Source organism: Bacillus rossius, chromosome 1, assembly GCF_032445375.1.
Source record: "Bacillus rossius redtenbacheri isolate Brsri chromosome 1, Brsri_v3, whole genome shotgun sequence".
Taxonomy (NCBI): domain Eukaryota; kingdom Metazoa; phylum Arthropoda; class Insecta; order Phasmatodea; family Bacillidae; genus Bacillus; species Bacillus rossius.
Genome location: NC_086330.1, coordinates 348,829,819 through 348,852,780, shown reverse-complemented (window position 1 = coordinate 348,852,780; position 22,962 = coordinate 348,829,819). Strand labels below are relative to the sequence as shown.

The following is a 22,962-nucleotide window of genomic DNA, read 5'->3' as shown; positions in this document are numbered from 1 at the left end:
CTTTATTAAATTGGCTAGCAAACAAATTATTTTCACAGCAACAATTATTTATTTTTTATTTGTTTCTCCCTCATTTCACATTTGTCTGAATTTACACGTAAGACCTGCGTTTTAAATTACAAAACTCTATTCATTACTGAGGGATTCAACATTACCAAGTTTCGTTCGTTTTCGTCTTAAGGGGCCCGCCTCGTCAGGGGTGTATGTGTGTTAGTGAGGCGGGATGATAAGCCCGACGCTCGCTGGTGCTTCTGGCGCGGTATAGCCTCTAAGCGCAAGTCTCTGAACTGGCGCGCATTCGTCTCGTCGTCACAGGATAACTGTGAAATTTGAGCGGTGACCGTAACATTATATGGCGGATAAATGAAGATAAAGGTGTTATGCAAGCCCCTTAAGTGCTTTCAAGAATCTGTGCTGATTGTTTTATGCCTAAAAATTACTCTGAAAACACGCGTTTTAGGCATTTTAACGCATCTAAAAATACAGTTTAAAAACTTAATCCGAAATTAAAAGTACTTTTCGGCCCTCAGCGAACTCTTAAATGCTATTCGTAAATAGGCCCCACTCGGATATCTTGAGTAGTTTTGAAATCGCGTTGTTTTTCCTAAAGCTCTGCGTACCGTATGTGTGCCCAGGAACGGCGCAAATAGAAACAAACTGCTCAATCAAATCTTTACATGTAAAATCCTTTAGTTTTAAAATTTTATATTTGGTGAGTTATGTATTTACCAAATCTAGAACGCAAAGTATCGTGGCCAGAGACCTTAACTAATTCTTGGTTTCTTGTTCAAGGCAAAGTCTATGAAAATGTTGGGCTTGACGTTTCAGCATGCTATTTTGCAGCCATCAACAACGAGAGTTGTTACTTGCCCTTGAGGATGGCTCCAACAAAGGCATGCCGAAACGTCGGGAAAATCATTTTCAAGGACAAGAATTCAACCCAGAAGCAAAGAAGTACGTAATTATTTTACCCAAATAATTTAGTCCGATTTCAACTGAAGAATATACTATTTAAAAATTCTTTGAGTGGAGCGTTTCTGTTGGCCCTGTTTTACGGTACTGAGAATGTGTGTTTTTTTATTTTTGACGTAAAATGGTGTAGCCTACTTTAATAAAAAAAAATTGTTTACTTACTTTGAGCACGGAATATTTCTCATGGCAGGGGTTTGACTAGTAAGTAAAAATGAAGACCGAAGGATGTTAACACAGATACAGGAAGACAAAAAATTTGAATTACATAGCCCTACTTACTTATTTTTTAAATATTTATCTGTAAATATTAACTTATATTGTTTGGACGATTAAATATTGGATTATAAAATGTTGAGTGGAATTTTTTATTGTTAAAACCACATTTATTTATTATTAATTATTTCCCGTTATAAACAGGGATGCAGGTGAATAATAACCATACAATTATGATGTTTGAAATATTTCTGAAAGAAAAAAAACTTTTTTATTTCACCATGTTTTAAGTACTAAAATATAGCCTACATTCGAAATAATTCAAAAATGAAATAAAACACACGGTAGTGTATTTCTTAAGAGCTAATTAAACAGATTTTCAGGGTTTTGGAAAAACAGAATTCAAAATAGAAGAGAACTTTTAATTAAAAAATTTATAACACAATATTACATGCTTTCAATTCGTGTTAGGATTGAAATATTCTTAAAGCCATTAGGTATATGCATTAACTGAAGTGCTTAAACAATAACTATAAACTATCGTTATAGTTTATTATTGGTTAAATTAAATTTGTAGGCAAACATAAAAAAAAAGAAACTATCTTCTTATGGCAATTGTAGCAATGTTGGTCTTTGCCGATCTATAAGAATACATTGTTTTGATTAGATACTTACTTTTAGTAAAGAAAACGGGTCGCTGACGGGAGAGAAAAAAAACAACAAACGAAACCATTTGATTCACCACCGTTTGATGGTCGTTTGTCCCGAAGCCTCAATTACATTGGGTGTGTGAACTAACTAACCGTTGGCGGGGGAAAAAATCGGGGCGGACTGAACGTGTTTTCACTAGATCTCCAAGTGTGTCGACCTCACAGCAGGCTCGCTCACGTCACAGTTAGGTTTCGCGTGAGGTTATAGCCTAGATTCCATAATAACGTTTTCTACAGTTTTATTACTTATTTAAATTTAATTGAAACAATACAATATTTCGTATTATGTAAATTTAATTTTTCCCCCTAAAAATGATTTCTGTCTTCAACTGTTCATGCTGGAATCACAAACGCAATGTTTCTGGCCATTCCATACGCACAACACATACGACAGCCATAAATATTTTGACAAGTTTTTTTTTAATGATCATGTTCGGGAGACATTCATAAGTTTAATCTAAATTTAATGGTCATTCCGAAAAAATGTCACTTCGTAAACACATTTCAAAGTTCTTAAAGATAAATTTATTTAACTTAAAATTTTAAAAATACTCGAATAATAATATTACTTTCAAAACACCAAACCAATCGTCATTTGAAAAATAAAATTTTCCTATTGGCGTTACGCTATTGTGATTACAAGCATTAAAGTGACTTCAAAAGTTGCAAGGGCATAACGAGCAAGGCCTGATTTATAAATTTAAAAATGTTCATCAACCACACTTTAGGGTACCGGTTTATAAACTATGCAAGGTGCAATGACGCAATGCAAGTATTGTTCAACTTGCAAATTTTTTGCGTTTTGGCTTGTGTTTCCGACGGCCTAATTTGAAAAGAAATGGTACCTATGTGCATACAAGACATGTTCTTTTCATTATACACATCTTTTTTTTACACGTGTTTAACTCTTACAGCGTGAAAGAAAATAACGCTTTTAAATCAAATTATAAATAATTTTATTTTGTTAGCCTGAGGTAGAACTTTGTTTTCAAAAGTTTCACAATTTTAGTTACATTGTTGGTGACGTCTTGCGTATTGTGTAGCCTACTTTATAAAATACCGTGATTTTAATTTGGCGTTGGTTGCATGTTGTGCAGTTTCGTGGTTGCATTCCTTGCATAGTTTATAAAGCCAGCCTAAATCAGACCAGTTTTAAAACTTTTCTAGTTGCATAAAGCCGTGATTACTCTGAGCTGAGCTCGACGATTGAATTCACAGGCGAGTGGCTTGAAAACTGCCGATGTGACGATTGAAGCTGAATTTATAAAATTTGTAAGAAACACAAGAGCACAAGAACGCAACACGCCACTGACGCAAGGAAACCACGGTGGTTTATAAAACACGCAAGTCACGACATCACCAACCCCACAACATGAAACTGTAAAACTTAACAAATTAAAGGCGGTATTCCAAGACGTTCTGTGGAGGTAGCGAATAAGCACTGCCTTGTTGCCGTATTCCAAAACGTGTCCAAAACCGAATCCCAGTAAGGAAACAAATCGGCAACCGTTTGAATGAACGGTGCCCTGAGCGAGGCTAAAAACTTGTTTCAACGCATTCTTGCAGAAGTTTTGCAGTCATCGATACAAATTTTTACGGCAAAAATACTAATATAGCAGCACCATCGCACAAAACTAGAAATGCCTTTCGAATTTCGTCAAGTAAGTTTTAAGTTGCGATTATTTCTTGTTATGGCCATTAAAGTGTACAGAATGTATTCCAGGATAGTTTCACGATCATAAAGTTTCATTTGGCACACCAACACCCTTGATTCGTCTCTGATCACAAAAGTGACTTAAGTATACGAATTTGGGCAACAGGTCGGCAACGGATAGAATACCAAAAAATAAGGGACTGGCCCTGTCCTAACGTGCACTAAGAATACGGTTTGGGTACGTACAGGTGTAGGATATTCAACACCGAAACTATTATTTTTGTGTCTTGGAATACCGACCTTAGAAACTTCATTGGGCTTATTTTCATATTAACTACTGAATCATCCGGCGTTGTCCTGGCTTAACGCAAAATGTCTTCATAGGGATGGTTTTCCGAATCATCAAGTAAACAGTGACCTTGTTATTTTAAAGTGTGCAAAATTTCATCAAGCTAAGAGAACAACTGTTTATTTGTATGAAAATAACAAAGGCACTTTTCCTATCATGTAGGCCTATGTTTTACATTTTGTTTAAAAACATTGATTTTTCTTTAACTGTATTTGTAAGTGAAAACTCACTGTGTTAAAAGAGAACATCGTAGCCTTCTATACACATTACTTTCGCATTCATTTGTAAGTTTGAAACGTTAGAGGTTGAAAGGTGGCCGATGATTGCGTTGCGTTTTTTGTCTCTTGCATAATTTATTAACACGTGTTCGAAAAAAAAAATGTCGTTATTTTTAACTTTCACATGTTGCGTACGTAGTTTTAAACACTCACTGGTTGAGGGGGGAGGGGGGGGGTTAGGGTGATATAGGAGGAATATATCTAGCACCCCCCCCCCCCCCCCCCGCAAACCACGAAGATAGGAAAAAATTTGCAAAATATCAATGAAGACAGTATGTTATTCAGGTGATGCAAGATGAGCTGTTATAACACTTGCAATTTCAACTGTGTTAGAAGCCGCGTCGCATACAGCTACTTCCTTTGGCCCATTTGTCATTGTGTTTGTGTCATTAGTAATGTAAGTATTTTTGAATACACGTTTTAATTTTTTTTTTTCTGTCTAATTTTCAAATCCTTTGAATCCGAAAAAAAAAAATGTTTTGTATCCGCCACTCAACCCGGCCCGGAAATGAAGCGAGCCCCACCTAACTTGTCGCGACCGGTTAGTCTCTGCCGGGCGACAGCTGTCAACTGCAGGGTAGCCAACTGTGTTTCGTCGAAGTTGTTTCGCCGCGCGGCGATCCGCTCCAGTTTCCTTCGGACGGGCGGCGGGAGACAGCGGCCAGCTGCGTCCCAACTGCGGCGGGATTGGTGAGTGACTGACTGGTTATTCCCGTGCACGCGCGGAGAAGCTGATGTGATGACTTGCACAATATACGTTTCTTAATGAAACTAACTTTCGGGTTCCGTATAACATGTATAAGCCTACAGTCCTACCTATGTTGGGCAACCTTCCTTTCACAGACGAGAGAGCCAAACGCCCGATCGTGCATCTTCGGGTTTTTTATTTGTTCATTGTAAATAAATATGGCGGTGTTGATAAAAGGATACTAATGGTCAATTAGGGTTAGATTAGCTACATTATAAATACTTAAAAACATTGTGGACGGTTGATTTGGATAGGATAGCTACATTAAAGATACGGAAAAAAAAACATGAACTTCGGGTTGTGGCTCTCTTGTCTGTGAAAATAAGGCTGCCCACCTATGTTAGTCTAGAATACAATACAGAACGTAAATTACCTGCAGGGTCGTGTTCCATTGTAAAATCTGCCCCCCCCCCCCCCCCCTTCCCTGGGTGGAACTTGACCCATTTTTCTTTTTGCGAGTTGTGCCCGTGGCCCGGTAGACGATGATATGAAGTGATGGAGTAGCCTACATTACTTAGACTGTGATCTAAAGGGTTTATAATTTTCAAATTTGTTCAGCGTTCACTTGGCGTCCCAAGACGAAACGACACAGATTGGATGCGTTTCAAAGTTAGTCACGAACGGCACTATGTTTGATAAAATACATATTTCAAATGCCTAATGCGTTACTTAAAGTAAACATTATACATTCTCCTTCCAAGTTTTCATTGGAAAATGTAAACGGTAGAGAAATAACTTAAACCAGAATCGCGACTAACTGAAATTTACCATTTTCTTTTCGATCAACATACGTAATTTTAAGTTAAGAATAAGTCAACAACACAGTTTATATTTTTATCTAAAGTAAAACAAATCCAATTTCACGTCACTTTGAAATAACTACTTAAAAAAAAAATTGTAGTGGTTAGAGCATGTAGGTAGTAGGCCTACTTCTTTATGGCTTTTTAAAGCCACACATTTATCATGAACGAACCATCCGTCCGCCTAGAGCACAAAGAAACACGTATGGTTTCTTATCTTGTGCAACACTATGTGACCGGTAGTTACATGCAGGAATTTTCCAAATACGTTAGTCGTGTTTCATTTTAAAACACGTAAATGTTTGCCAATACTAGTTCGATCGCCTTTGTAGTCTTCGTTGTATCTTTATGAAACACGCGTTTTATCACGTTTTTCCCTTCTGTGTTATTCGCTGTGTAATAACAAGTTATTTGTCTCTTTTCAATTTTCCTGCCCTCATTTGATCAAATATTCTTGTTTTGATCTCGTGTAGTTTTGTTTTTATAATGTCGTAAATTCTTGTTATGAATTCAATAATTATTCAATTAACTTATATAGTTTTGATGCAAATAACCATGGTTAGTATCTTGATTTTTTTTGTATATTTAGTTTTAGCTATAATTTTTTTTATTTTTAACGGAAGGGAGAAAGGAGTCCCATTCTACAGAATGTATCACGAAAGCTGAGACGGATCACGTAAACGGATCTCGTTGAATTTAGTATCTACAATAGCACGCACGTGGACACGACCCATACGGATTAGCTCGGCAATGTCCAACTCTTCCGTGAACGTTACTCCGTGCGACCAATAGAAGCAGAGTATACAATTTACCACGATGATAGCCATGTTAAAAAATTGTTTCATGTAACAGAATATTATCTACTGTTATTTACTTCGTGGATTATTGATGGGAAGCCTACGATGTACCTACATTCTGTATTGCACTGACCCGAACAAGTCCGAATATCTACCTTCGGCCAACGTCGGCATTAAAATGATTTGACACCTAGGCCCAACATATCTCTAGTTATAGTCTAGATTTAAGAGTGAGGGGAGTTAGTCATGGCACCAATCGCTGCCATGGCTGGCCAATCCCCTCCTAGCACATGATGCATGCGACCCTCTCCCTGCATGACTAATCCCAGCATGACTAGGCGTATAGGCCTCGGCCTGAGACGCACCTAGGTCCCTCCCTAACCCGGACCCCTACAAAATTCACTTAGTTTTAGTTAGGTTAGGGGAAAAAAATCAGTATTTTTTATGTAGCTATACTAACCTAACATAACCAACCGTCCACAATTTTGTAAAGTAATAAACAAAAAAACTGACGAAGTTGGCCGAAGGTAGATATTCGGGCTTGTTCGGGTCTGTGCAATACAGAATGTACATCATAGGCTCTTCATTATTGATATTGAATTTGTATATTCCGAAGTGTTATTTTCTTATATCTCAAAATTGTTCCAAATAAAATAATTTTTCGAAACCGTTAAATTTCATCACATTGTTGCCATTTGGTGTTTCCGTGCACCGTGGATTCGGCAGACGGATAGAGAAACGTAAATATATGGCAGTTTCGTGATCCGTTTTTAAGTTTCCGCGTTTTTGTGAAGTAGGTCTTAAGGCCAGGATAATAAACTTTGCAAGAAGAGCAAAGTCACAAATTGTTTTATAACCACTTTTATAAATTATTTAAAATGAATAAACGTATTGCAAGCATTGCCCAACTTTCAACTTCTTTCCTTTCCGCCTTTAAAATTCAAAATAAAATATTTCGAAAACTTTTAAAGATGCAGAAATCATGCAAAGCTACCTATATGAGGCTATACGATTAAATTTTTATTACGTGCATCAATTACTTTGAACGATTCTGCAATGGGATATATTGATTTAACATAATATCTTGTATATACGCCATTGCTGATTCACGCTGCTTGTCACAGTTAAAAAAAAAACAGTGAGCGAGTCTTTAAAGTACTAGCAAGAAATGTGTAAACAACCCTGGTAAAGAGCAAATTAATATGTTCTCATGTTGCAAATACACTTATAATATGAAACTCGGGCACGAAATTTAACGTAGAATTCTTTAAAATAATGCCAAGCTTAATAAATTTACGAAAATTGTGTTTTCCACTACATTTCTTGATGTGAATCACGCGTAGTTTCCGCACCTGACGCTAGAATTCGTTGCCGGAGCAGCGACATCGACGATCGAATCATTCCGTTTACAGAGCAAAAAGTTTAAGTATATAACGAAACGGCTCCGATAAAAACGAATAAGACAAATACTAAATACCCGCTTTGGACCTGAATTTCGACATGGAACTTTAAAATACCTCCTATCTTATTAAAATTCTTCTGGCTATGTGAAATTTGTTTTTCACCATCCGCCATAGATGGCAGCACAATGATTGTTACACTTTTCCGTTCCATGCGACTTCCGTTCCATTCACTAAATTACTCCTACCAAAATGCCGCATACTGAGAGCTAAGATGTTGCACATCATAAACCTCAGGAATAAACCACTAAGACAAATAAGTACACAAATGGGGAACAAGCCATATCAGCTTAGACAATGGAGAGTTTCGTGGAAAGATATTATTCAGAAAAAGATAGCACAGACGAACACAATGGACTAACAAAGACGAAACAGACTGCTATGTAGGCTACACTTATCCTTAAATTACAAAAATCTAAATGACTGTCCACAAATCAATCTCACTTTAAGTCCACTGTTTGCTCTCCCTACTGCAGCTCGGCTCGATAGGGGCTTTATCTACCGCTCGTCTCTCACCACACACCTCGGTCCCAGCACACTTCCTCGCGCTGCTCTCTCTCCCGCCCCGTCGTGACCCCGTCTGTGATTCCAAGATCTTCGCGCACGAAGCCCTCTATCGCTCGCCAAGGGGTCACTCGCCCTCTTTAGTTCACTGCCGCTCGCAGGTCGGCCGCTGTCTGTTCATGCCTCTCAAGTCCCGCCCTGGTGTGGTCACTCGAAGCTGCGAGAACATTGGCGGGTTAGTTACGCCACTTCACGTGACGGTGCTCTGGAAACCTGCCGGAATATTCGAGAGAGAGAGAGAGAGAGAGAGAGAGAGAGAGACATGGAGGTGCCAGGATTCTACGGGATGGTGCTAGAGGGTGATAAGGGGGAAGGGTGGTTGTGGTTGTCAGAAAGCGCTCGCTATTGCAAGGTTCTGGTAGTCGTAAGCGGAGGGAGAAGGGGCGGGCCTTACCTGTGTCCGGGAGTAAAGGTGGGATTTGCCTTGGAACCTCGCAGGCCGGCGCGCCTCGCTGGCTTGCCTTTTGCCTCGTCTCTAGCAGCCTCGTAACACTATTGACAACGCAGCAGGTTTTCTCTAACAAAACAGTTGCGACGTTTCGAGAATCGCTATCTGCTCCCGTCAGACACAGACAAACTGATTGTGGAAGCTGGAAAATGCGATTAGTAACTTATATATTCACATGCTCTATATCACGGAGCACTCTATTCCATGTGTGATCCACAGAATAAAAGAAATAGATAAAAAATAGTTAGGATTTATCCTTTACCAATACAGCCTGAACCAAAGGATCTTAAACTATAATAGCTGCATTCAGAGATAAACTAGAATTGAGAGGATATCCGGAAATTTTCTACGCTAACATAACCTGGTTATATCAACAAATACATGCTTTTTTTGGGATTTTTTTTTTGCGTTTACAAATATTTAACATTCTATTTTGAGCGTATTTTCAGTTTTTCTATGTTTTTAGTTAATCATTTCATAACAATACCTATAGCTGTAACTCGGTGGCATAATACTATGTAACATAAACCATATTTTTCATGGGAGCAGAATAAAAATTTCAAATAGTACCTCAAAAATATACTCAATTATTTTTTTTTTTAACCAAAAATTGTGGTTTTTCCACTTATAGTAGATCTTAGTGTTGTATGCCACTAGAAAGAACGTCAAACGGTGGTAAAGTTTATGGTAAAAAGTGCATTTTGCCCAAAAGTTATGCCTCCGAAGAACAGATATAAACATTAAAGTTTGTAGACAGCAGTGGGCTCTCATAGCAATAGACTATCTTCACATTTTTACTAAACGATTACGCCTCAATGACTCGTCCTTTCACGAAATGCTGCATCGGGGTTTCTTTAAAGGTCCTTACATCTATTCGGAGGGTAAAAAAAAAGTTTGACATTCTTGAAGTTACGTTTACCAAGCATCCTTAATAATAAAGTGTCATTTAAGGAGGTATTCGGACACAACCAAAATGTGCTGCGGCCATTGTCTTCCGGGAGTATGCTCCCTTTTTCGCGTTGCCGCGACTGTACCAACCACGTTCGCAGGGAACCGGGCCGATCACTATGCATGTATGGTAATATATCTGCGCGCAGCCCTAACACGCAGCGATAGCCAAATAACGGAATGGTAATTAACTCAAAATGGCAGTTTCCACCTCCCATAACCCTTTTTCCCTCCCTCCCTTCCTCCCCCTCTCTCTCTCTCTGTATCCCTCTCCATTCCCTTTTTTACTGTTTCCTGCGTGTCCCGCCCTCTACAGCGCGGTCTGGAGAATAAATAAGCCCCCGGGTTGTCTGGAGCGTTGCCACTCCTCCACCCCCCACCCCCGCTTTAATCTCGCTGCTTCCAGCTTCCTGCTGGCTGGAGTGGCCGTCCCGGAATTCCCGACTTCCGACTTCCGACTTCTCGTCCAGGTCGAGAGTTGTTGCTTTAAGCGGCCCGCCTCGTCAGGGGTGTATCTGTGGGGAGACCTAAGATGCACATAAAGTTCTGTCATCCCCGATTACACCCGAACAATTCACCTTCGGCCAACTTCGGGATTTGTTTTATTTTTGCGTAGGAAAAACGAATTCAAATATTAAAAGTTGTCGGTTAGGTTAGCTACATTAAAACACTTTAAAACACTACGGCCGGTTAGTAAGGTTATTATAGCTACATTAAAATAAACAGAGAAATATAAGTATATATATATAAATAAACCCGAGGTTGGCCGAAGGTGAATTGTTCGGGTGTAATCGGGAATAGCAGAACTTTATGTGCATCTTAGGCTTCCCGTATCTGTGCTAGTGAGGCGGGATGATGGGTGCGACGCTCGCTGGTGCTTCTTAGCACGGTGTCGCCTCTAAGCACAAGTCTCCCTCAGTCGTCCCGTCGTGCATGGGACAACTGTGAAATTTGAGCGGTGACCGTAAAAGTATATATAGCGGATAAATGAAGATAAAGGTGCAATGCAAGTCCCTTAAGTGCTTTGAAGAATCTGTACTGGTTGTTTTTATGCCTAAATATTAGTATGAAAACACGCATTTTAGCCGTTTTAACTCTCCTAAAAATGCAGTTTTGAAAATTTAATCTGGAAACAAAACTAATATCGGCCCTGAGCTAATTATTAAATGCTTTTCGTTAACAGACCCGCCAAGGGTATCTTGAGCAGTTTTCACATCGCGCATGGGTTTTCCTGAAGTTCTGCACACCATGCGTGTGTGTGGCCAGATAGGCGGAGAACTTAAACGAGCATTGCAATAGGCGAACGAATGAATTAAGGTTTTAAGTATCGGTATCCCAAGCTGAGTTGGGTGTTTCTTTTAAAAAAAAAAAAAAATCACTGGCACCACCTGGAGTTTTCCACAAGCACTGCAGACGGAGCAACAGTGGCAGAAGGATGCGTATACGTTTGGAACCCTTATTTTTGGGGTAAGACCAGCTACATGACGCAGTGTGTGTAGTTCATTACGGACTTTACGACTAATTACCATCAACCTGGAACTCTAAAACATTTCTGAAGCATTGCGATACCAGTGAACATGGGCGTAGATCCCAAGGAAGAATTAAGAAGCCCCTCTCTGAGGGGTTCCTCCTGCGCTTGCAAAAGCGTGACTGTGAAACTAGGTTGATAAACGTAAACATAAAAACTAGGTTTTATGGAAAACTGTCTCTCTCTATATATAGCATAGTTTTCTGCTGATGGCATGCATTTAGGCCAAAATATGGGAATCAAACAACATACAAGCACCCTATCCAGAGATGACTTGTGTGGGTTAAAACCCATGCGTAAAACTCTCGAACCACCCCCCCCCCCCCCGGATCCCATTTCCTTGTGAATCCTACAGATTTTTGCCTCTGGGGTAGCAAAAACCGCCACAAAACTGTCGGAAGGTAAACTTTTAGATTGAGAGTGGCTGAGAACACAAAAATACCTCGAGAATTTGAAGGCTTCAGGTAAGATTACCTACTACAAAAATAATTAATTTTTATTTATATAGTTTTGCAGCGTGACTCTTCTGAACTCCGCACTGTTGAATTGTGTTGACATGGGAAATATTATATATGTATTTTTAGTTCAGTAATATTAAATTTAATCTTCCTTAGTAAGTTAATTATTATTAGAGACACGGAAATTTCGCGCACTCATTTAGTCGCAAGTTAGATTGCAAACCTTCACACTCTCGCACTGTGTTCATGATTGGACCGCAGTTATTTGAACACGCCCCTCCGAGACCGTGAGCCAACGACGCCCAGCTAGGAGAGAAGTAGGCGAATCAGGTAGTCTCAATTAACAAGGATAAACATGCCCTCGCTAAGATATCAACCAATGGGAAAGCGAACATGGGTTGAGCACACCTATTACCTTACATTCTACTCTGAAGCCAGACGAATCTGCGAAATTTCCGGGTCTCTAATTATTATATTCAAAAGCTGTATGCCAGTGATTTTTATTATTTTTCTCCCTTTTTTAAAAATCTATATAAAGCCGTTATTAAAATAATATAACAATGATATACCATATCTCATCGTATTTTTCTATATTATAAAACATAACCAAAATTCTAAATTTCTATAAATCTGTAAAAACCCATAAATTGTTGACTAATAAACAGATTTCAATAATTTAAATTTATAGAAATGTATTTTGTCTGCAACTGTATAATATATGTATAGCAAAATATTGCACCAAAATGTTAGAGGAACGTATTTGTACAAATTTCATAATGGTCCTAATGTATTGATGAGTACTGTTCGATGTAATGTTATTGGTGTTTCTTGCTGACATTATGATCCTTGCATATCGTTCCAACACCTCGTACGCACTTCCGTCTTATTAGGCAGATCCATGCACATGTTGTTATCCCATGAATCGTAAACATATTTGCTCTTTTCACACAAAAAAAATAGAGAAAGAATAATTGACTGAAATAAATTTTCAAAATAAAAAAACATATAGGGCTATTTTATTTGAATTTTTGCAATAAATACCATCTTTATTATCTTTAAATATATTATGATGTAGGTTTCACAGTTATGATTTTAATATTATAAAGTGTAACACCCCCTCGTGCCTCAAAATAGAATTATTTGGAATTAATTAAAAAATAGCCTTGGAAACATGTTGGATAAAAAAAAGTTAAATAAATTGATTTACCAGAGGCGACACGAGGTGGGGAACAAACAAAATTTAGGAACTTCCTGTAACAAGCAAGGAGGAAGTTGGGGGATCGTTAAAATCAATCAATAAAAACTACACGATTAACTTGATCTATAGTTTCCCTGTTTTATTTGCCCTGATGGATTTTCTTGTTTCCATTATTTTACATACAAAAGGTTTTAACAATTTTCAAAGATTAACAAAAGAAAAACGAAAATGGGCCGGCCCGCGCTTACTTAAACCAATTTACATTCTTAGTTTGAAATATAAACATTTGCATTATGAGTTTCACACCCAAAGTTGGATGGATCCGATAATTACATTGATAATTAGTTCTATTCGTTTTACATTTTCTTGAGAAAAACACTGGTCGCTGGTGAGTTGGTCATCCGCTTAAGATAGTTCGTAGCTAGGTAAGGGGGAAATGTTGAATTTACATTACCACCCCGGGGTCTTCAAAACGATCACGTCGGGTAGTAGAAATGTTTCTTCTAATGTGACCCACGGAACAGGAAAGGGGGGGGGGGGGGCACGAGATGGGAGCATCAGTCTCTCCCTGTCATCGACCCTGTCTGCAACAGTCCAAATCAAACCTGATTAGAACTTGTATACAGGCAGTCTATGGGGCAGAAAATGCCCAAAAAAAAATTTAAAGGAAAAAAAAAGAGGGGGGGGGGGGTCGCGAATTATCACTCTCCAAAACAGGGGAGTTGCCCAGCACGCTGCAGTCGTGGAGTCAGCCAGGATCTGGAGCTCGCGAATTGCGCGGCAGGACGCGGATGATTTCTTCATAATAACGATTAAAAGAAAAAAAATTTGAAGGCAAATAATTAAACTATGCAGACAGACTAATCTACTAGGATTGACTTGAGGGATAGCATCCCTTATACAAAGCGACTACATAGTCGTTAGCGGTCGGATGAAGTCTTGCCGATTCGCCGATACTCGATGGAGATCTGTCTGCAGACGCGACGCGAGTAGATCTGTGTCGCGGCCAACCGCGTCTCGTAATTAAAAGTGCCCGCCGGCTCTAACAGGGGGAGGGAGGTCTGGACCGCCGAAAGATTCCGAACTTGCCCGAATGCGGGCGAAAAAAAACTTTAGCAGGAGTCTTGAAGTTGGCATCACTGGGCGACAGTAGAGAACTCTGTCGGAGGGGTCTGAGTTGAAAACAATCGACTCGCCCACGGCGTCCATATAACTCAAGGGAAAGCAGGTGCTGCTCTCTGGCGCCCTTGAGGGTAGGTTAGCGGAGAAGTTCGCGACTTGGTCGCTAGGTAGCGCTTGTGATCAGTTTTGGCACACTCGCTTTTGCGAGAAGACCTTGAGAACGGTCACTGTTGCCCAGGGGGTTACGACCGGTCATTGGTCTTACTTGGAACTGAGAAGGGGGGGGGGGGGTGGGGTAAAATGCAACACTGATGGGAATCTACGTCCCGTCGTGGCTGCAGAGGAGCGAACATAACACTAACACGTGATAAAAAAAAGCCAATCTCAGCTCGTCTCTGCGAACTGGTCGCCTGCAAGCTACAGGCTTGTCTATGCAGTTAGGGTCACGAAGAGAAATGATATTACAGGCTTGAGGCGTGACTGAAGGCGGGGGAAATGGTAAGCTGTCTGCCAGTCAGGGATTAGGCCAGCAAAATATCCGATACGCCGATGGGAAAGGGGCTTCAGAGCACTGAGACAAAGTTTAACTCAGAGGAGTACACCAGACTAACAAATTAAAATCACACTATATTAGAGCAAATAAAATTTCCACACAAAAAAAAATTTAAAATCATAATAAAAATTTAAAATATATCGTGTCGAAATTACTAATTAACGGCACATACTCCCCCGCTTGAATGCGGAGCATATAGGGAAAATAAAAAAAACACTTACACTGCTCAGTAAAACTAGTACCAGGTTCGCCTGTATCCTACTACTTACAAAAAATTATGTTGATCAAATCGAAGGTGTATTATAATTGTCTAAATCACCCTTAACGGTGAATGATGTAATTCGGAAAGTTGATCTCAGATGTTGGGAATGATGTCACATGACAAAAACTCTAAACATGGGCGCTGTGAGGCGGGCCGAAAACACTGGGCCGGAACCGGAACTTGGTCCGTCGGGTGCCAGTTATGAAGGTGGGGATTTGTGTACCCCTGAAAATAATGAAAGTGGGAATGTAAACCCCTGTACAATAGTCTTTCCATAAGAAGCCGAAGGCATTGGGACTTAGCCCTGCACAGTCAGGCGATGGAGAAGACAGTCGAATTTGCTGCTTGCTCGAAGGCGAAACAGAACCTCAGTCCCAGAGTGACACAGGGCCTAAGGGTGGTATTCCCTTGGCGGAAATTTAAATGATTGGGGATGAAAACCCCAAAAGATCAACAATCCGTAGGAAAGAATGAATTTAAAAATATTAAATATTCGATAAATTAAGAAATTTCAGCGCATACCACTCTGATGTTTATTATTATTAACTAATATTTATTATTTAAAAGTATTCTGCAAACAAAACGATAAATTAACGACTCTTCGCACTCAAATTTAAATTATTTAAAGAAATGTAAAATGCAATAAACCAACAATTATAAATCAAAAAGGGATAAATTATAATGGAGCGGTTGGATCTTCCATGACTGCTGATAGGCTTCGCACTGCCTGAGAGGGGGTTTGAACATAGGCCGTCCAAAGATGAGTGGTGGGAATGTAACCCAAAGAACACTCGAAAATGGTCATGAGATTTTTCACTCAGAGGACCGGTCATGGCTCGTTGGCTCAGAGGACCCTAACTTTTGCGCCGCTCGTTGGCTAGCTTGACCTAGCTCCTATTTTAGAAAAACACATAAAAGAAACCAGTTTGCCGTCTGGAAGTCACGTAGCTCTTACTTAAATAAAGAATCTCATCGATAACGATGTAAAAGAAATACAACTTTGGGATAGAATGAAAAAGAAAAAAGAAAAATGGCTAGATGTGACAGCTTCAGAGCTCAGACTCTATGTACGTCACTGTACATCACATTTACGTGCAAGGGAAAATAAAGAAATAAACATGTACAAGTATTAACAAATCAGTACAAAAAAAACACTACAAACATTATTCTTGCTTACTTTACGAATTATGGTTATTAAAAAAAGAAACGTAATCAGAAATTAAATATATGAAATCGTGGAACAAGATTCATGAAGATTCAAAAAATATCAGAGAGGTATTTCTGAGTAAAAAAAATTAAAACTATTTACGTCAAGTAGCTTGTTAAAGACTGAACATACTATGTAAAAATTAAAAATTATAATATCTTATATTACCTAGCTTGTGCTAGCCTAGAAACGGGATGCTCAAACATACCCAAATTAATTAAGTGGACCTCTCGTTGGGGGTTGAAAGTATTTCACCCTTCTCGGTGATTACCTTAAATATTAAAATGAGACTAGTCACCTCGTAGCTGCTTAATTTAGGGGGAATACTTATTTTTATATGCGTGATTATTATTATTATTGAACAAAAAAAAAGGATGCCTGTTGCCCTACTGCTTGTAATAGAAGCCGAATTAATTCCATGTCCTTTGACTGAAACACCTTATAAGTCAAACACAAGGTTGATAATTAAATAGGGTCCATTTAAACTTGGTTTGAATTATTCAAAATAAATCCTTAAAATCATTTAATAAAAAAAAATATTAAATTCAAAGCTTAACCTTAAAGTACCTGTAAGCTTACAACTATTTATGCCGTTGTTATATTAATGAAATGAAATTCATCCCGTTGATCTCAGATTTTGGATATCGTGTAGGAACACAAAATGGGCGCTATGAGGGAGGCCGAAAAGCACTGAGGCCGAAACAAGGGAAATGCGTCCTTGAGCACTCAGTGACTAATGGGGACTGTAACCCCTGTAAATGGGTATGGTAACCCGTAACTTACAAACTAAATTTGGGAATATAACCCCTGTACATAATTGTTTCGCTGTCCATAAGAAGTCGAAGGCATTGAGTCATAGCTCTGCACAATCTGACGATGGATCAGACGAAATGGATGAATTTAATACTTGCTTAAAAAGCGAAGTACACCTCGGTCCCGGATACCTACATTTATTAACTCACATAGGCTCAATATGTTCAAGCTCCGACGGTTGATCAGACCACCAGGCTGAAGCAGAGAGACCTACGAGGGAATTTCACCCCTGAGTTAGTTCGGGTTCGAAACCCGAAAGATCAACAAATTTGGATGAAACATGGATAATGAAAAAAATTTAGATGTTTTAAATACATAGCTGTACACCAGCTTATAAAGGAAATTAACACCGATCCAAAAAAATATAAAAGTTAATAAATTGTTTACTCAAAATTCATAATTACAAAAATATTATTTATCCTTTACTTATCATTCTTAGATTAATTGGCAAATAGCTTATAGAAAACACGACGGTAAAAAAGTATAGTACTCTATCTTACAATAAATTCCTCACCTCATGGCTAGCGTAAAAGTATTGGGGATTCAACCCATATATATATAAACAATTTAATTCAGTAACCTTTCCTTAAAGGCATGAGTGATTGCACCTCTCGTTGGGTGATCACGAAATAAATCTAAACAAAAGCTAGGCACATGGATGTGTATGGTGACACAATGAAATGGTACGTCGAAGTATATTCACGTTGCTTGTGAACGATGCAATAGGGTTAGAGTACTTGTTAAAATTACTTATAAGCATATTCTTATTTTATGTTACTTAATGAATGGACCCTTTTTTTTTTAAATTTATTTTATGTATTATTAAAACACTTAATCGTTAATTTTAAGATACTTAGAAAATGTAAACAATGGCAGTTTCTTAACATTAGCTAAAACAAAAGGTTTATATTATCATATTATTTGTATTGTTAATATTACTATAAGGTATATATAAAATTATTATGTTATATTTTAGTAACCCTAGATTAGAAAATTCTTTGCTGCTAGATTTAAGGTAGTATAGATTATTTATAGTGCTTGTTTTGTGACATAAAAAGCATGGGTAGTTTGTTTACAAAATACGTGGCCCATGAGTGGAGCACACGGGAGAGGAGAGGGGGTTCCGCGCGGTTGGCGGCCCTGTCATGTGGTGAAGAGATAAGTCGGCGCGCGCAAGACGCCGAGAGACAAACCAAAAATACCACGATGTCCGAAAGGACTTCGGTGATCTGTTTTTCACAAAGATGGCCTGGTTTGCAGGCGGATGTGTTATAAAAAAAACACAGATAAAGGGAGGAATTTAGACAAACTCAGGGCACTGTCGGCCGTGAGGAACTAACTAGATTGCAACACATTGTTACGCTGCCGGACACGGGTCAACGGCATGACCTTGTCTCCACCAGCCGGTGAGGCGTGGAGGGGAGGGGTGAAGTGGTGACAGGGAGAATGACACGCGCGTCTGATAAGACACGTTGCCTGAGGGTCGTCGCACCAACGCGACGGAGGCCGCGCGGTGTCTGACCGCGCGCAAAAACAATCACAGTGGGACGTAAAACTCAAAATAAATTTTAAAATAGAAAAAGCAATATAACTACAGGGTGTACCAGCGATCAGTTTACAATATTATTACAAAATTGCTATTATCAAAAATTAATTTAAAAAAAATTTGTTTTTGTACTTTTATTTTTATTTTAGATATGCTTATATTATTCAGGTATGCCTATAGACCAAGGAAACCACGCTCTGCTACCAAGTTGTAACACCCCCTCGTGCCTCAAAATAGAATTATTTGGAATTAATTAAAAAAGAGCCTTGGAAACATGTTGGATAAAAAAAAGTTAAATAAATTGATTTACCAGAGGCGACACGAGGTGGGGAACAAACAAAATTTAGGAACTTCCTGTAACAAGCAAGGAGGAAGTTGGGGGATCGTTAAAATCAATCAATAAAAACTACACGATTAACTTGATCTATAGTTTCCCTGTTTTATTTGCCCTGATGGATTTTCTTGTTTCCATTATTTTACATACAAAAGGTTTTAACAATTTTCAAAGATTAACAAAAGAAAAACGAAAATGGGCCGACCCGCGCTTACTTAAACCAATTTACATTCTTAGTTTGAAATATAAACATTTGCATTATGAGTTTCACACCCAAAGTTGGATGGATCCGATGATTACATTGATAATTAGTTCTATTCGTTTTACATTTTCTTGAGAAAAACACTGGTCGCTGGTGAGTTGGTCATCCGCTTAAGATAGTTCGTAGCTAGGTAAGGGGGAAATGTTGAATTTACATTACCACCCCGGGGTCTTCAAAACGATCACGTCGGGTAGTAGAAATGTTTCTTCTAATGTGACCCACGGAACAGGAAAGGGGGGGGGGCACGAGATGGGAGCATCAGTCTCTCCCTGTCATCGACCCTGTCTGCAACAGTCCAAATCAAATCTGATTAGAACTTGTATACAGGCAGTCTATGGGGCAGAAAATGCCCAAAAAAAATTTAAAGGAAAAAAAAGGGGGGGGGGGGGGGTCGCGAATTATCACTCACCAAAACAGGGGAGTTGCCCAGCACGCTGCAGTCGTGGAGTCAGCCAGGATCTGGAGCTCGCGAATTGCGCGGCAGGACGCGGATGATTTCTTCATAATAACGATTAAAAGAAAAAAAATTTGAAGGCAAATAATTAAACTATGCAGACAGACTAATCTACTAGGATTGACTTGAGGGATAGCATCCCTTATACAAAGTGACTACATAGTCGTTAGCGGTCGGATGAAGTCTTGCCGATTCGCCGATACTCGATGGAGATCTGTCTGCAGACGCGACGCGAGTAGATCTGTGTCGGGGCCAACCGCGTCTCGTAATAAAAAGTGCCCGCCGGCTCTAACAGGGGGAGGGAGGTCTGGGCCGCCGAAAGATTCCGAACTTGCCCGAATGCGGGCGAAAAAAAACTTTAGCAGGAGTCTTGAAGTTGGCATCACTAGGCGACAGTAGAGAACTCTGTCGGAGGGGTCTGAGTTGAAAACAATCGACTCGCCCACGGCGTCCATATAACTCAAGGGAAAGCAGGTGCTGCTCTCTGGCGCCTTTGAGGGTAGGTTAGCGGAGAAGTTCGCGACTTGTTCGCTAGGTAGCGCTTGTGATCAGTTTTGGCACACTCGCTTTTGCGAGAAGACCTTGAGAACGGTCACTGTTGCCCAGGGGGTTACGACCGGTCATTGGTCTTACTTGGAACTGAGAAAGGGGGGGGGGGGGTGGGGTAAAATGCAACACTGATGGGAATCTACGTCCCGTCGTGGCTGCAGAGGAGCGAACATAACACTAACACGTGATAAAAAAAAGCCAATCTCAGCTCGTCTCTGCGAACTGGTCGCCTGCAAGCTACAGGCTTGTCTATGCAGTTAGGGTCACGAAGAGAAATGATATTACAGGCTTGAGGCGTGACTGAAGGCGGGGGAAATGGTAAGCTGTCTGCCAGTCAGGGATTAGGCCAGCAAAATATCCGATACGCCGATGGGAAAGGGGCTTCAGAGCACTGAGACAAAGTTTAACTCAGAGGAGTACACCAGACTAACAAATTAAAATCACACTATATTAGAGCAAATAAAATTTCCACACCAAAAAAATTTAAAATCATAATAAAAATTTAAAATATATCGTGTCGAAATTACTAATTAACGGCACAAAAGCTACTTTAAATACTTTAAAAAAGTTTTGACAATGCCTTATAAATATATTGTGCGAAATTCTCCCAAGAATCGAAATAGGAGTACGTATACAATAATACGTTCTAATGATTGAATTTGCTTTGGAAATGATCATATTTACGTCGCGTCGCTGCACCTTCAGCGACCGTTCCTCTCTTGTTCGCCCGTCCGCCGACCTTTATGTCTTGCGTTCTGCGCCGGAGTGTACCCGCGGCCTTGGCGCGCCCGGGGTAGAAGAGGAGGAGGAGGAGGAGGAGGAGGAGGAGGGGGGAGGCGGGTGTCGTCATGGCGACGCCTGATTGGCCCGCTCCCATAATTGCGCCATTGTCTCCAGATTGGCTCCCGGAGCCGCGCACAAACTCATCACCGCAATTATCTCCGGCCGCCTCTCGTCCGCCCGTCCTGCCCCGGGGGAGCTGGCTGCCTCGGACATCTCCGGCTGCCTGCTCGGGCATCTCCGCCGGCCTTCGGCGCGGGTGCACGTTTCTTGAAAACAGACGTAAAATAATACCTACACTAAAACCGAATTGATTCTTTTTTTTTTTATATTTTGTTTTTGAAATTTTTCAAAAAATTAATAAAATAAATAAAAATATTTTATTATATTACAAGGGCTATTCGTAAATTAAACTCCCTTTGGCCATTAAAAAAAATAAACTCGTGAGAAAAAGTTTTTATTGGCAGTTTTAGTCTACTACACATTCTAATTATACAGTCTACTATAGTATAGTCTACTACACATTCTAATTATAATCTACTTCACATTTTCACAATTTTCTTTAATCCCTCTCTGCATAGAAGTTCACTCCTCTAAAATTAAACCAGTTGACAATCGTATTTTTTTTTAATTTTTGCTGTAATTGTAGACCCAAGTTTAATGTAATTATAAAAAATGAGGCCCTTTCCCCCCCCCCCCTTCACACACACAAAAAAACGGTAGCCATAATTTTCCGATAGAGTATGTACGGAGATTGCTTAAATGTTTTTCCGGAGATGTTTACTGATGGCCTCTATTTAGGCTACACGCATTGCATATTCGAAGTCCGTGATGCCTGTGATCAAGGCGTTCGTTGCAATCGCAGGCGACGAAGAGGGGTTAAAGAAACTGGTTCAGCGTTACGAAAAGTGTTTGGAACTTAATGTGAAAATGTGAAGTAGATATGAAGCAAGCTAAAAATGACAATAAAAACTTTTTCTCATGAGTTTATGTTTTAAATGACCAAACGAAGTTTATTTAACAAATATCCCTCTAATTATAATAAAATATATTATTTTGAATATTTAAGTTATAAAAACAAAATACAAAAAAAAAATATGTTTAGGTAGGCCTATAGGTATTACATAACGTCTAATAGCAAGCAGGGTGCGCCCACTGCTTGCTGTGAGCTGTGCATATCATAGAAACTAAAAAATCGAGTGTCCCGTTCGTACGTTTGTCTGCTTTTCTTCCTTCTCTATTTTTAGTTAGGTCATCCATACGATCCTCTGTATCCTGTATACTCCTACGCAATTAATGCATACCCTTGCATCTCGCATGTCTGTTCCCGCGGTTTTCCATGTGCCTATGCAGGTTTTACCTGGGCTTAACTTAGCGTAGTTTTTAAGCTTGTTTTAAGATAGAGGAGTTAGTCATGGCGCGAGTCGTTGTCAAGTCTGGCCAATCCCCGAACAAAGCACATGATGCATGCGACCCTCTCCCTGCATGGCTAATCCCAGCATGACCAGGCGTATAGGCTTCGGCCTGAGACGCACCTAGGTCCCTCCCTAACCCGGACCCCTCCAACATATACACTTAGTTTTTAGTTAGGTTAGAAAAAAAATCGGTGCTAAACTACCGCGTCAGCATCTAAAACTAGAGAAGAAAGAAAATAGACACACTCGCATGTTAGGTACTTGATTGATTAGTTTCTATGATATGCACACGCTCACAGCCGAGGCTTGGGCGCACATTGCTTGAAAATATACGTATTATAATATAATAAAACTAAATTTATATATTTTTTTATTTTTTGGAGCATTACATAAACCAAACAAAGATAGTGGCTTCCATGCCCATCGCAGCGGTTGGAAGAAATCTTCCTCTTGTTAATGCTGGAATCACAATAGCATGTTGGATGCGACCCAAATAATATATATATATATTTTTTTTTTCTCTCAACCAATCACGTTTGA

At 39.5% G+C, this 22,962-nt stretch overlaps 1 long non-coding RNA gene across 1 annotated transcript in view; it reads left to right on the top strand.

Annotated features, from left to right (window-relative positions):
- Nucleotides 1-4,753: 4,753 nt before the first annotated feature.
- The window catches only part of LOC134528205 (uncharacterized), a 58,333-nt gene continuing 40,124 nt past the window's right edge, over nucleotides 4,754-22,962 (top strand). Inside the window, exon 1 of the long non-coding RNA XR_010074364.1 lies at nucleotides 4,754-4,866. This is a non-coding gene — a long non-coding RNA (uncharacterized LOC134528205). The remainder of the gene's footprint in view (nucleotides 4,867-22,962) is intronic.